This window comes from Loxodonta africana, chromosome 18 (assembly GCF_030014295.1).
Source record: "Loxodonta africana isolate mLoxAfr1 chromosome 18, mLoxAfr1.hap2, whole genome shotgun sequence".
In the NCBI taxonomy this organism is placed as follows: Eukaryota; Metazoa; Chordata; class Mammalia; order Proboscidea; family Elephantidae; genus Loxodonta; species Loxodonta africana.
The window spans coordinates 6,003,096-6,016,771 of NC_087359.1; the positions used below are offsets into that span (position 1 = coordinate 6,003,096).

Consider the following 13,676-nt stretch of genomic DNA (forward strand, 5'->3'; position numbering starts at 1 on the left):
GATAATGTGAGCCAGGTTTCTCACTGTCGGAGAAAGGAGTTATGAATACAGAAAAGGGGAAAACTAGAGTAAACCCTGCAGCCTCAAGAGAACGTCGCTCCCACCCTAACAAGAAACAGACGAGTAGTCTACAAAAACGTAACTTCTCTTGAGCATTTCAGAGATGAGATCACAAGGCAACCGGGTGAGCTGAGCTCCCAAGTGTGACAAGCCCCTCCAAAGAGAGACAAAAAACAGTACAGGAGGAAGAGGCAGCTGCCATAAAAACAGGTAAGAAAAAACAACTGAAACGCTAGCACATTCCTGAAGGCCAGGTACGGGCTACTGTGAGCGTAGAATCCCTAGGAGCCCTAGACATAAACAAAGAGAGTCCTCACTCACCCACAGGCCTTCAGTAGGTGCTTGTCATAAAAATTAGAGGCCAGGCCAGAAACCCAGGAGATCCCCTCCAGCCCATATACAGGCACAAAACAACATCCGCTTCCTGGAAGCTTCTCTCAGAAAAACAAAGACCGTTGACACTGGGAAAGGTGCAGGGAGCCCTCCCACTCCCTCTAAGAAAAGGGTATGTGCAAAGGACATCTGATGCTAGAGGGCAGAACCACCCCCCCACTCCCAGTCTCAGGCAAAAGTCCACCATCTCTGCGGAAGGGGCCAGAAGCAAAGGTGTCTGCCCCTGGGCGATGAGGGGTGGTCAGCAGGAAATTTGCCTAGGCCCAGGATCCCCCAATGATATAACCACTGGGAAGACGGGCAGGAGACTCGCTCCTACAAAGCAAAGTCAGAGAAAAGAGGGAAAGGAACACAGAGAAAGACAACCCTGAGCCCCAGGCACACACGGCCTGCCTAAGACTTTGGTGGAACCAGGACCCACCACACGCCTCACATGGAGTCACATGGAGTCACAAGCAAAGGCAATCTCTGCCGAGGTAGAGCAGGAGCAGAGGCAGGCAGGATAGAGTAGGAAAACCAAGAAAAACCCTCCAGCACTCCAGGCCCTATACTATGCACAAAGTAGCAAAAGGAATTTGACGTCTGTGCTGAACTGAAGGTAACTATAGCTATAACAAAGTCCAAACCCAATTCAACTACTGAGCAGACCGAATCAACTGCCGCTCCACTCACTAATGGCCTGATAGAAGGAGCGCCAATTTCCGGGCATAAATATCATTTACCCCAGTCTCTACTGTCCTTTTACAGAGAATGCCAAAATTCAGTAAAAAGTAACGAGACACACAAAAGAGAGAAAAAAATAATCTATTCTTAGGGTAAAACAATCAGTAGACCCAGACCCATATGTTGAAGTTATCAAACAGTAGAATAACTAGGATAAAGGAGAGACAACATGCATCATCAGATTAGAGTTTCAGCAGAGATGGGAACTATAAAAAGAGAGTAAAATGGAAAGACTATCCATTTGAATGAGATCTAAAGATTATAGTAACGTACCAATGTTAATTTCCTGATTTTAATGGTTTTATTGAGGTTTGTTTGCAGGAAATACACATTAAAGTATTAAAGAGAGGGTAAGGAAAACACAAGGAGCTGTGGCAGCACAGTGGTTAGATGCTCGACTGCAAACCAAAGGGCCAGAGGTTCAAAGCCAACAGCTGCTCCACAGAAGAATGATGTGGCAGTCTGCTTCCTTAAGGATTACAGCTCTAGAAACCATTTGGGGCAGCTCTACTCTGCCCTATAGAGTTGCTATGGGTTGGAATCGGTTTGCTGGCAACAGGTTTGGTTTGGTTTAATGCAGACAGTTACGGTCAAATGATTTAAGGAAAAAAAGGTTCTTTGTACAATACTTGAAAAACTAATTTTTTTTTAAGTTCATGAATAAAAACAACATATTAGCTTCCATGGAAAAATCATATAAGATCAGGATCTAGAAGGTAAAAAAAAAAAAAACCCTCAAATTCCAACCTAACAGATAATATAAGAACTTAAGACCATTTCCAGTTGTTAATCAAGATTATTCAAGGAGTCATACATCTCTGAACCATCAAACACACTTTCTTCAGTCTGCTACATACTTCTTAAAAATAATCGAAATATTTTGGGTAAGCTTGATAGTGGGTAGCACCATAGGAGTACATGATACTGCTAATTATAAGCAGGTTGTGAAAAAAAAAAAAAAAGTGAAGAGGTAAGGAAATGAGAAGGTGACTGGGTGAAAAGAACCAGGGCAGGGGCCACCAATTTTAAATTACAACTTTCCTGTAACACAACCTCTATCATTCATCCGTCAGGCTGTACTGTGGTGGCTTGCTTGTTGCTGTGAGGCTGAAATCTATGCCACACTGGTATTTCAAATTCCAGCAGGGTCACCTACGGTGCGCAGGTTTCAGTTCAGCTTCCAGACTAACAAAGACTAGGCAGAAGGACCTTGAGATCTTCTTCTAAAAAAACTGGCCAGTGAAAACCTTATGAAGAGCAGTGGAAATCTGTCTGCTGTAGTGCTGGCAGAGCAGCCCCTCAGCTTGGAAGGCACTCAACATACAACTGGGGAAGAGCTGCCTCCTCGAAGTTGAGTCAACTTTACTGAAGTGGGTGGAGTAAAGCTTTCAGGGCCTTCATTTGCTGATGCGGGATGACTCAAAATGAGAAGAAACAGCGGGGAACATCAATTAATAATCAGAATGTGGAATGTACAAAGTACGAGTCTAGGAAAATTGGAAGTTATCAAAAATGAAATAGAACACTTTGCTTGAAGACAGATTTGGTAGGCATTAGTGAGCTGAAATGAGCTGGTACTGGCCATTCTGAATCGCACAATCACAGTATACAACGCGAGGAATGACATGTTGAAGAGGAACAACATCACAGTAATTGTCAAAATGAACATTTCAAGATCTATCCTGAAATATAACTATGTCAGTGATAGGATAAAATTCACAAGCCTACAACGAAGACCAGTTAATATGACTATTATTCAAATCTATGCACCAACCAAGAATGCTATAAAGATAAAGAAACTGAAGATTTTTACCAACTTCAGAAGAGTGAAATCGATCAAGATGCATTGATAATTACTGGTGATTGGAATGCGAAAGTTGGAAACGAGAAGGATCAGTAGTTGGAAAACACTGCCTCAGCGACAGAAATGAAGGCAGAGATCGCACAATAGAATTTTGCAAGACTAATGACCTACCTGTTCATTGGAAATACCTTTTACAACAACAAAAATGGAGACTGTAAAGGCGGAACTCACCAGATGGAATATACAGGAATCAAATCAACTAAATCTGTGAAAGGAGATGATGGAGAAGCTCAATTATCATCAGTAAGAACAAGGCCGGGGCAAAGCTGAAGCTGAAGAAAATTAAAATAAGTCCATGAGAGTCAAAGTACAACCTTGAGTATATTCCATCTGTATTTAGAGACCATCTCAAGAATTTGATGCACTGAACACAAATGACTGAAGACCAGGCGAGTTGTGGGATGACAGCAAAGACATCATACATGGAGAAAGCAAGAGGTCATTAAAAAGACGGAAAAGAAAAAAAAGACCAAGATGGATGTCAGAAGAGACTCTGAAACTTGCTCTTGAATGTAGAGTAGCTAAAGCAAATGGAAGAAATTATGTAGTAAAAGATCTGAACAGAAAATTTCAGAGGGTAGCTCAAGAAGACAAAGTATTATAACGAAATGTGCAAAGATCTGGAGTTGAAAAACCAAAAGGGAAGAGTACCCTCAGATTTCTCAAGCTGAAAGAGCTGAAGAAAAAATTCAAGCCTCAAGTTGCAATACTGAAGAATTCTACGTGGCGCAGTAGTTAAGAGCTCGGCTGCTAACTAAAAGGTCAGCAGTTAAAATCCATCAGCTGCTCCTTGAAAACCCTATGGGGCAGTTCTGCCCTGTCCTGTAGGGTCCTTATGTGTTGGAATCGACTCGATGGCAATGGGTTTTATGGGCAAAATATTGAATGATGCGGGAAACATCAAAAGAAGGTGGAAGGCCACTAACTAGCTAGGAGACAAGTGTTAACTTTGGTGAAGGGAAAGACAACACACAATATAGGGGAAGTCAGCACAACTTGACCAAGGCAAAGTCATAGAAGCTTCCTAGACAAATTCAAACACCTTAAGGGACTGAGTTACCGGGGCTGAGGGCTGGGCCTCAGGGGATATCTAGGTCAACTGGCATAACATAGTTCATAAAGAAAATGTTCTACATCCTACTTTGGTGAGCAGTATTTGGGGTCTTAAAAACTTGCAAGTGGCCATCTAAGATACATCTATTGGTCAACATGTTCAGAGCTAAGGAGAACGAAGAAAATCAAAGACACAAGGAAAATATTAGTCCAAAGGACTAAAGGACCTCATACATGAACCACAGCCTCTACCATCCTGAGCCAAGAACTAGATGATAACTGCCTATCACCACCAACCACTCTGACAAGGATCACAAAAGAAGGTCCCAGACAGATCAGGAGAAAAATGCAGAACAAAATTTAAATTCACACAAAAAAGACCAGACTTACTGGTCTGACAGAGACTAGAGGAAACCCTGAGACTATGGCCTCCGGACACCCTGCTAACTCTGAAATGAAGACACTCCTTAAGTACACCTTTCAGCCAAAGATTGGACTGGCCTATAAAACAAACAGTAACACATGTGAGGAATGTGCTTCTTCGTTCAATCAAGTATATGAGACCAAATGGGCAACACCTGCAAGGACGAGACAGTAGGAAGGGATAGGAAAACCGGACAAATGGACACAGAGAACCTAGGGTAGAATGGGAAAGGGGAACAGTGTTGACACATTGCATGGATCGCAGCCAATGTCACAAAACAATTGCTGTATGAATTTTTGAATGAAAAACTAATTTGTGCTATAAACTTTCACCTAAAATAACTTAAAAAAAAAAAAAGATGGACAGAATACATAGTCACTGTACTATTAGTTGAGGTTCAGGCATTTCAGGAGGTAGCACATGATCAAGAGCCGATGGTACTGAAGGAAGAAATCCAAGTTGCACTGAAGCCCAAAAACAAGACTCCAGGAATTGACAGAATACCAATTGAGATGTTGAAAAAATGGACACAACACTGGAAATGCTCTCTCGTCTATGCCAAGAAATTTGGAAGACAGGCTACCTGACTGACTGTATGGGAGAGATTCAAATTTGTGCCCATTCCAAAGAAAGGTGATACAACAGAATGCAAAAATTATGGAACAATATCAATAATATCACGTGCAAGTAAAATTTTGCTGAAGATAACTCAAATATGGTTGCAGCGGTATATCAACAGGAAACTGCCAGAATTCAGAAATGGGCGTAGAACAAGGGATATCTTTGCTGATGTCAGATGGACCTTGGCTGAAAGCAGAGAATACCAGAAAAATGTTTACCTGTGTTTTATCGACTATGCAAAGGCATTCAACTGCGTGGATAACCAACTATGGATAACATTGCAAAGAACGGGAATTCCAGGACACTTAATTGTGCTCAGGAGGAACCTGTACATAGACCAAGAGGCAGTTATTTGAACAGAACAAGGGGATACTGCGTGATTAAAAATCAGGAAAGACGTGGGTCAGGGTTGTATCTTTTCACCATACTTATTCAATCTGTATGTTAAGCAAATAATCTGAGAAACTGGGCTATATGAAGAAGAACGAAGCATCAGGATTGGAGGAATACTGATTAACAACCTGTGACATGCAGATGACACAACCTTGCCTGCTGAAAGTGAAGAGGGCTTGAAGCACTTACTGAGGAAGATAGCGGACTACAGCCTTCAGTATGGATTACACCTCAACAGAAAGAAAAAATTGTTCACAATTGGACCAATAAATGGTGAAAATATCGAAGTTGTCAGGATTTCATTTTGCTAGGATTCATAATCAATACCCATGGAAGCAGCAGTCAAGAAATCAAAGAAGGTATCAAATGTATTGCATTGGGCACATATGCTGCAAAAGATTTCTTTTAGGTGTTAAAAAGCAAAGACTCCACTTTGAGGACTGAGGTGTGCCTGACCCAAGCCACGGTATTTTCAATTGCCTCACATGCATGAGAAAGCTGGACAACGAATACGGAAGGGCAGAGAAGAATCAATGTATTTGAATTATGGTGCTGGGGAAGAAAAGGGTCAATCATCTTGAAGGCGACAGGGTCATGGACTGTCGGGAACGAAGAAATCTGTCTTGGAAGAAGTACAACCAGAAGGCTCCTTAGAAGTTAGGATGCTGAGACTTCATCTTAAGTACTCTGGACATGTTATCAGGAGGGGCCAGTCCCTGGAGAAGGACATCATGCTTGGTAAAGTAGAGGGTCAGCGAAAAAAGGAAGATGCTCAAGGAGATGGACTGACACGCTGGCTGAAGAACGGGCTCAAACACAGCAATCGTTGTGAGGATGGTACAGGACTGGACAGAGTTTTGTTTTACATAGGATCATCATGACTGGATGGCACCTAACAACAACAATATAACACAACCTACGGTAAAACTGAAGTGTGAGTCATAAAACAACGTATTAATTAAAAAATAGGAAAAATCCTTAACTAGTAAGTGACCCAATGCAAAATAAATCACCATTTTTAATGGTTAAATTCAAATAAAACCCCCTGCTGTTGAGTCAATTTCCACTCATAGCAACCCTATAACAAAGAAAAATCTGTCGCTGTCAAGTCAGTTCCAATTTATAGCGACCCTATAGGACAGGGTAAAACTGCTCACATAGGGATTTCAAGGAGTAGCTGGTGAATCTGAGCACTAAACTTTTGGTTAGCTGCCAACCTCTTAACCACTATGCCACCAGGGTCCTAAATACAAAATGATACTGTAATAATATCACAAACTCATTTACAAGCATAAGACTTCATATTTTATACTTAAATTACTCTTTAGAAATTCCTCCTTCTATTCATTTAAAACAAAAATGATTTCACAGAATCTAACTGCTACATGTCAGGGAAAGATTATCAGAGATTTGAACTGGATGTCCACAAAACATCTACCCTATAGTACAATGATTTTAGAGACTCATGCCATTCCTTAGCTCTCCTTTCTGCCACTCTGTAAACCCTACTTCAAGTCACATAACCTAGAATAAAGAAGTCAGAAAGGAAAGAAAATGACAGGATGAAAAGGGTAGTAGAGATGGGGAGGGACAGGATCTCTGGAGCTTTCTACTAAGGTAACCCCAGTTCACAGTTGGCTTCCTGGCTGCCACTTTTTTCTCCTCCACCAGCTACGGTGATTATGGCACTAATCATAAGATCTATCTTTCCTTCCCATCTCACCATTGCCAGCCATGCTTCAGTTGGCCCTGGTAAAAGGGAAAAAGCATGGATTCAGAAGTCAAGGGTGGATTTGACTCAAAGAAAAATGAAGGGTGGGAAAGAGAGAAGTCTGTAGTGGCTGTAGTGGAAAAGAAAGAAGTTCCTACAGCCTTAGTGCTCCAGATAGCAGAGCTGTCCTAAGCAAGCCTACCATTCATCTGTGAGAGACAGAAGTCCAGAATACAGAAATCTCAAACTATCTGTCTGTTTCTTCTCTTTAGTTTATCACTGTCTGATTTGCTAAGACATAAACATTCAAATAATAATGAAGTCTTCAGTTTAAATTTAAAAATGAAAATTTGTTTTGAAAGTAGTCCATAATATCTTCACTAAACACATAATTAAGTGTGGTAACTGTGATTCTAGTGTTAAAGGAGTGAACTATTTGGTATTATCTCAAGTAGACTAAAAAAAATGTTTTATAAAATTAAATGTAATGGTATTTCAAGATTTAGTATGTTTCCACACTACAACATTTCTTTCTAATTACCTACTTTTAGTTCAAGTAACTCAGTTTACTTTAGGCTCTACAAAAGAACTGCTGCAATGGACTGAAGTTACCAAAAGGATCAACTGTCCCAAGGGACAAATTTTCTGACTAATAAGGAATACTCCTTTGAAAGATTCTACCCAGAATATTCCTGAGGTTCTCTCTAGCTTTCCAGAATATAAGAAAATTATGAAAAAATTGAATTATCTACATAATACCAAATCCATGAGTCCATGATTTCAAAGTACTTCCAACAAGAGCACCCAACCCTGCCCTTTCTTCAGCCACCCCTCTGCAGGACACGTCTTCCCTTTCTTCTCTCCAAGTAAGGGTACCACCTCCTCATGCTTGTACCAGTCTTCCTCGATTTTCTCACATACAGAACCCCTCACATTTGAGGGGCACACATGGTTGTATCTGGGGTGGGAAAAATTCAACTAATCAATCTAATCACTGGCCACAACTACAGTTCACCACAGTGCCACTAAACACGAAGCCCAAATATTATTGATCTGTGTCACTCTCAAAGCACAGATGTGGTCATACCACTCCCTGCTGAGAAAGCATCCATGGATTTACACGCTAGTCCAACATTTTCAAGCCTTTTATGATCCCAACTTGCAGGCACTGGACTGGACCATTAATCACTGTTATCTCATTTGGTTCTCACAAAAACCCTCCACAGATGAGGAAGCCTAAGTGAGAAGAGCCCATATAACCTACTCCAGTCATACAGCGGAGCCAGGATGCAAACCCACATCTAATTCCAAAGTCTATGCTCTTTCCCCACACCACACTTCCTATTACAGATATGGGGTCGCCATGAGTCTGGAATCAATTAGATGGCAACTAACAACAACAACACATGCTAACCTACATGACTAGTTTTTAAAGACTGGTTGTAATCTTATTAGTGGATTGTGAAATCAATTTAGTCCATTATGAAATCACGTAGTAGGTTATGACCAACATTTTTCTTTTTAAATAAAAGACAGTATAATAGAAAGAGTAGATCACATTAGAAAGAATATATACTTTTCATAAAACAGTGTGTATGTATATGCTGGATTGGAAAATGCATTTTTTCCTGAGGATAAGTCAAAAATGTGATAGCCTAAAACAATCTTGACTATAATAAGGACCTTGAACATAGGAGGTGTGTTGAATTAAACTTAATAATGATCACGGGGTAGAATATGCATCTTATGCCTTCCAAATGATCTGAGAAAGATGCTTTATAATTTTATTGAACACTCAGTATGTAACAGAAACTATGCTGAATACTTTACATGAAATTTCATTGTATCCTTATAACAGCCCATTTTACAGAATAGGAAATCTTTACAGTCGAGAAACTTGGCAGACGCCTCCTTACTACTGGTGATCAAAATTAACATCACTAGGAATAAAACGTATCAACATCATGAACCCGCTGATATAATGCACTCAAAAGGGCACATCATTTTTGTGGCATCCTTGCCAAAAATGCTTAACCTAGTATGCAAAACACAAGACCTAGAACGAGAGGTAGTCTACAAAATAACTGACCGGTACTATTCAAAAGTGTCGAGGTCATAAATGAACGGAAAAAACTAAAGAACTGTCACAGGTCGAAGGAGACTAAGGAGCCATGACAACTAAGTAAATGCAATATGGGATTCTGGAAAAAGGACATTAGTGGAAAAACAGGTAAAATTTTAATAAGACCTATAATTTTTAATAAGACCTACAGTTTAATTGGAAACCCTGGTGGGATAGTGGTTAAGTGCTATGGCTGCTAACCAAGAGGTCGGCAGTTTGAATCCACCAGGCGCTCCTTGGGAACTCTATGGTGCAGTTCTACTCTGTCCTATAGGGTCACTATGAGTCAGAATCGACTCGACGGCAGTGGGTAACAGTGGGTAACAGTTTAATTAATAATATTGTGCCACTGTTAATTTGATCACTGCACTATCGTTATTATGTAAGGTGTTAACATCAGGGGAAGCTGGGTGAAGGATACATGGGGACTCTACTATTTTTGCAACTATAATTTGAAATTTTTGTCAAAATCATAAAGTTTAAAACAGTCAGAGTGAAGAGAAAAAAGTTAAGTAACTTTCCCAAAGTCACGCAGTCAACTCAGTAGAGTCTGGTTTTGAACTTCTGAAGAGTCCTTCACTGTGTGAAAGACAAACAGGTGAAAGGAAGTGCTTATCCCACTGGAGGAGAAAGAGCAACTTTCTTGACTTAATTTTCCATAAAAACTTTGCTACATGTGGTTTAATCTGCAGAACACTTTTAATGAATAAAATGTGTCCATTTCTAGAAATAATAAAATATGAAGTCAAAGAAAATTAAAGTTTGTGCTACTGTGGCCTATTGTTTTAAAAAAATCACTAATTCATAAATACGATAAACCATATCATCAGCCTACCTAATTAATCAAACCATTTCACTTTTCCAAAATTTTGTTGCTAAAAAAAAAAAGTTTTTTTTTAAATTAATTGAACTAGTTATGAACTGAACATTGTAAAACAAAAACAAAAGCCACAGTCACACACACTCATGCACACAATAAAAAGATAAACACTAAAATTCCCAGAGTATTCCTTATTTTCCTGAAGTGAAAGCTGTGTCATCATTACTCTTACAGTTGTGCTAAAACACATAGTTTTTAATTTTCTCAAAAACATCCAGATATCTTGCCCAGGAATCTCTCTCATCATTAATTTTCAGGGGAAATCATTAAATATTAAGAATCCAGCTTTTTAAAGAGTCATTCATATTTTCTATGAATAATTTTTTTTTAAAAAAACAAGTAAATTAACAGCTTAAAAACTGTGAGCAACATGAAAGCAGGAACTTCACAGACCCATTGCCAAGCAACCTAGAAATGTGGTATTTAAGAAACATCAAATTAATATTTCTTGAAGATGCAGTATAGGCATTATATTGCCCAGCACATGAGAAGCACAGAGATTTTTGAAAAATCACATAGAACACTTATATTACACAAGCATACAGGTAAAATTTAACTCATATTTTACTTTAAAACAGAAAACATTGGATAGAATTTTGCACAAAAATATTTACTCCTTAAAACAGTAAAAATTTATAGATTGAATACTCAACAATATTTTTTTAAGTGCTACAGCTGCTAACCAAAGGGTCAGCAGTTCGAATCCACCAGGCGCTCCTTGGAAACTCTATGGGGCAGTTCTACTCTGTCCTATAGGGTCACTATGAGTCGGAATCAACTCGACGGCACTGGGTTTGGTTTTTTGCGGTTTATTCAATAATAATGAACTGATTAGTTATATGACTTATAGAATTTCATGTAGTCATTAAAAGTTATATTTTTGAAGAATGGTTAATGACATGAAAAATACTCGTCTGTTGATTGATACACATACATACAAACATGAATAACAACTGATAAAATTTTGACAGAGGTCGTTTGCATGGTAAATTTTAGGCAATTTTTTTTCTTCTTTATATCTATACTCCTGCATTTGCCACATTTTTTATAATGAGCATTATTATTATTAAAAATGAATCTCTTAGCCCCCAGATACACTTTCAGCTCAGTAATGAGGTCACTCCTGAAGTTCACCCCTGTAGCCAAAGATTGAACAGGCCCATCGAATAAAACAAGACTAGAGGGGCACACCAGCCCTGGGGCAGGGGCTGGAATGTACGAGGGAACAGGACAGCTGGTAAAAGGGAACCCAGGGTTGAGAAGGGAGAGTGTTGACGTGTCATGGGGTTGTTAACCAATGTCATACACCAACGTGTGTAATAAGTTTTTGATGAGAAGCTAGTTTGTTCTGTAAACTATCATCTAAAGTTCAATTTTAAAAAAAGAATTCCTTAAAGATTTTTTAAAAAGCATGAATTAAAATTCAGTGTTGACACCAACACAAAATCCAAATATGCACACAAATGCCTTTTTATATGCATCACTGAGCAACAGGGTAAAGAAAACCATTTTTTTTTTTAATTTAAACTTAGAATAAGGATTAAACTTACCCAATTTAATGTTATTAAGCTATAATAAAAAGCATTAAAATGGGCTAAAAACTATGTTATTTTACTTCCTCTGAGCCATAAGTACATGTCTTAAAATATGTCAAAATAAGCTTAGCACTTGCATTTGGATAAACCATGTCTCCTGAAATATAAATTTGAATTCCTTACAATATATATTTCCCTGGAATACAAGAGATGTGTGTGAGTGAGGGGAATATATATTCCCAACGAGTTTATAAAAGGCACCACTGAGTTTCTGTATCACTGTTTTAAGACAATGAACACAACTCTTCACACGGATGCAGTTATGCAGACGTAAAGATACGGGATACTGAGGTATGATCTGCCTCGTGTAAAATAACCACGAAAAGGTAGGAGAGTTGTACTGACTGGCAAGAGCTGAAGTATTAGTAAGTAAATACTGAGAATTCAGTACATCAAAGGCGTATGGTTTCTTTTCACAAACCTGTTGAATACACTACATTTGGCCCTGAATCCTTAGCCTGGGACAGACCTATCGAAAGACACGAATCACAAAAAAGCACAGGCTTTCGAGCTGGAATGCCTGAGGTTGAATACTGGGTGTTTCCTAGCGTGCCTCAGGCAAATAACAACTTCTCTGTGCCTCAGTTTTCTCATGGGTAAAATGGTGATAATACATAGAGCCTATAACGTTAAGACGTTTAAAGGAATTAATGTGTATCATGCATTTGACAATATGTGGCACAATAAGTACTCAAAAAAGATTTATAGTTATATAATATGTACATAGTATTAAAATGTATTACAATGCATTAAATGTAGTATTAAAATGTATTATGATGACGTGCAAAAAGCTGGAGATAGAAAATCAAAAGGGAAGAACACATTCACCATTTCTCAAGCTGAAAGAACCAAAGAAAAAATTCAAGCCTTGAGTTGCAATACCAAAAGATTCTACGGGAAAAATATTAAATGATACAGAAAGCATCAAAAGAAGATAGAAGGAATACACTGAGTCACTATACCAAAAAGAACTGGTCAACGTTCAACCATTTCAGGAGGTAACACATGATCAGGAACCAATGGTACTGAAGGAAGAAGTTCAAGCTGTACTGAAGGCACTGGTGAAAAACAAAACTCCAGGGAATTGATGGAATACCACTGAGATGTTTCAACAAACAGATGCAGCAGTGGAGGTGCTCACTCGTCTATGCCAAGAAATTTGGAAGACAGCTACCTGGCCAACTGACTGGAAGAGATCCATATTTATGCCTATTGCCAAGAAAGGTGATCCAACCGAATGTGGAAATTATCAAACAATAACATTCATATCACATGCAAGCAAAATTGTACTGAAGATCCTTCAAAAGCAGCTGCAGCAGTATATCCACAGGGGACTGCCAGAAATTCAAGCTGGATTTAGAGGAGGATGTGGAACCAGGGATGTCATTGCTGATGTCAGATGGATCCTGGCTGAAAGCAGAGAACACCAGAAGGATGCTTACCTGTCTTTTATGGACTATGCAAAGGCATTCGATGGTGTGGATCATAACAAATTATGGAGAACACTGCAGAGAATGGGAACTCTGGAACACTTAATTGTGCTCATGAGGAATCTGTACGTACATCAATAAGCAGTCGTTCAAACAGAACAAGGGGATACTGCATCATTTAAAGTCAGGAAAGGTGTGCATCAGGGTTGTAACCTTTCACCATACCTATTCAATCTGTAGGCTGAGCAAATAATCCAAGAAGCTGGACTACATGAAGAAGGATTGGAGGAAGACTCATTAACAACCTGTGTTATGCAGATGACACAATCTTGCTTGCTGAAAGTGAAGAGGACTTGCAACACTTACTGATGAAGGTCAAAGACCACAGCCTTCAGTATGGATTGTAC

At 39.1% G+C, this 13,676-nt stretch overlaps 1 protein-coding gene across 12 annotated transcripts in view; it reads right to left on the reverse strand.

Annotated features, from left to right (window-relative positions):
- TMEM68 (transmembrane protein 68) overlaps window positions 1-13,676 on the reverse strand; it is a 55,295-nt gene that overhangs the window by 31,484 nt on the left and 10,135 nt on the right. The gene's annotated exons all lie outside the window — the stretch shown is intronic.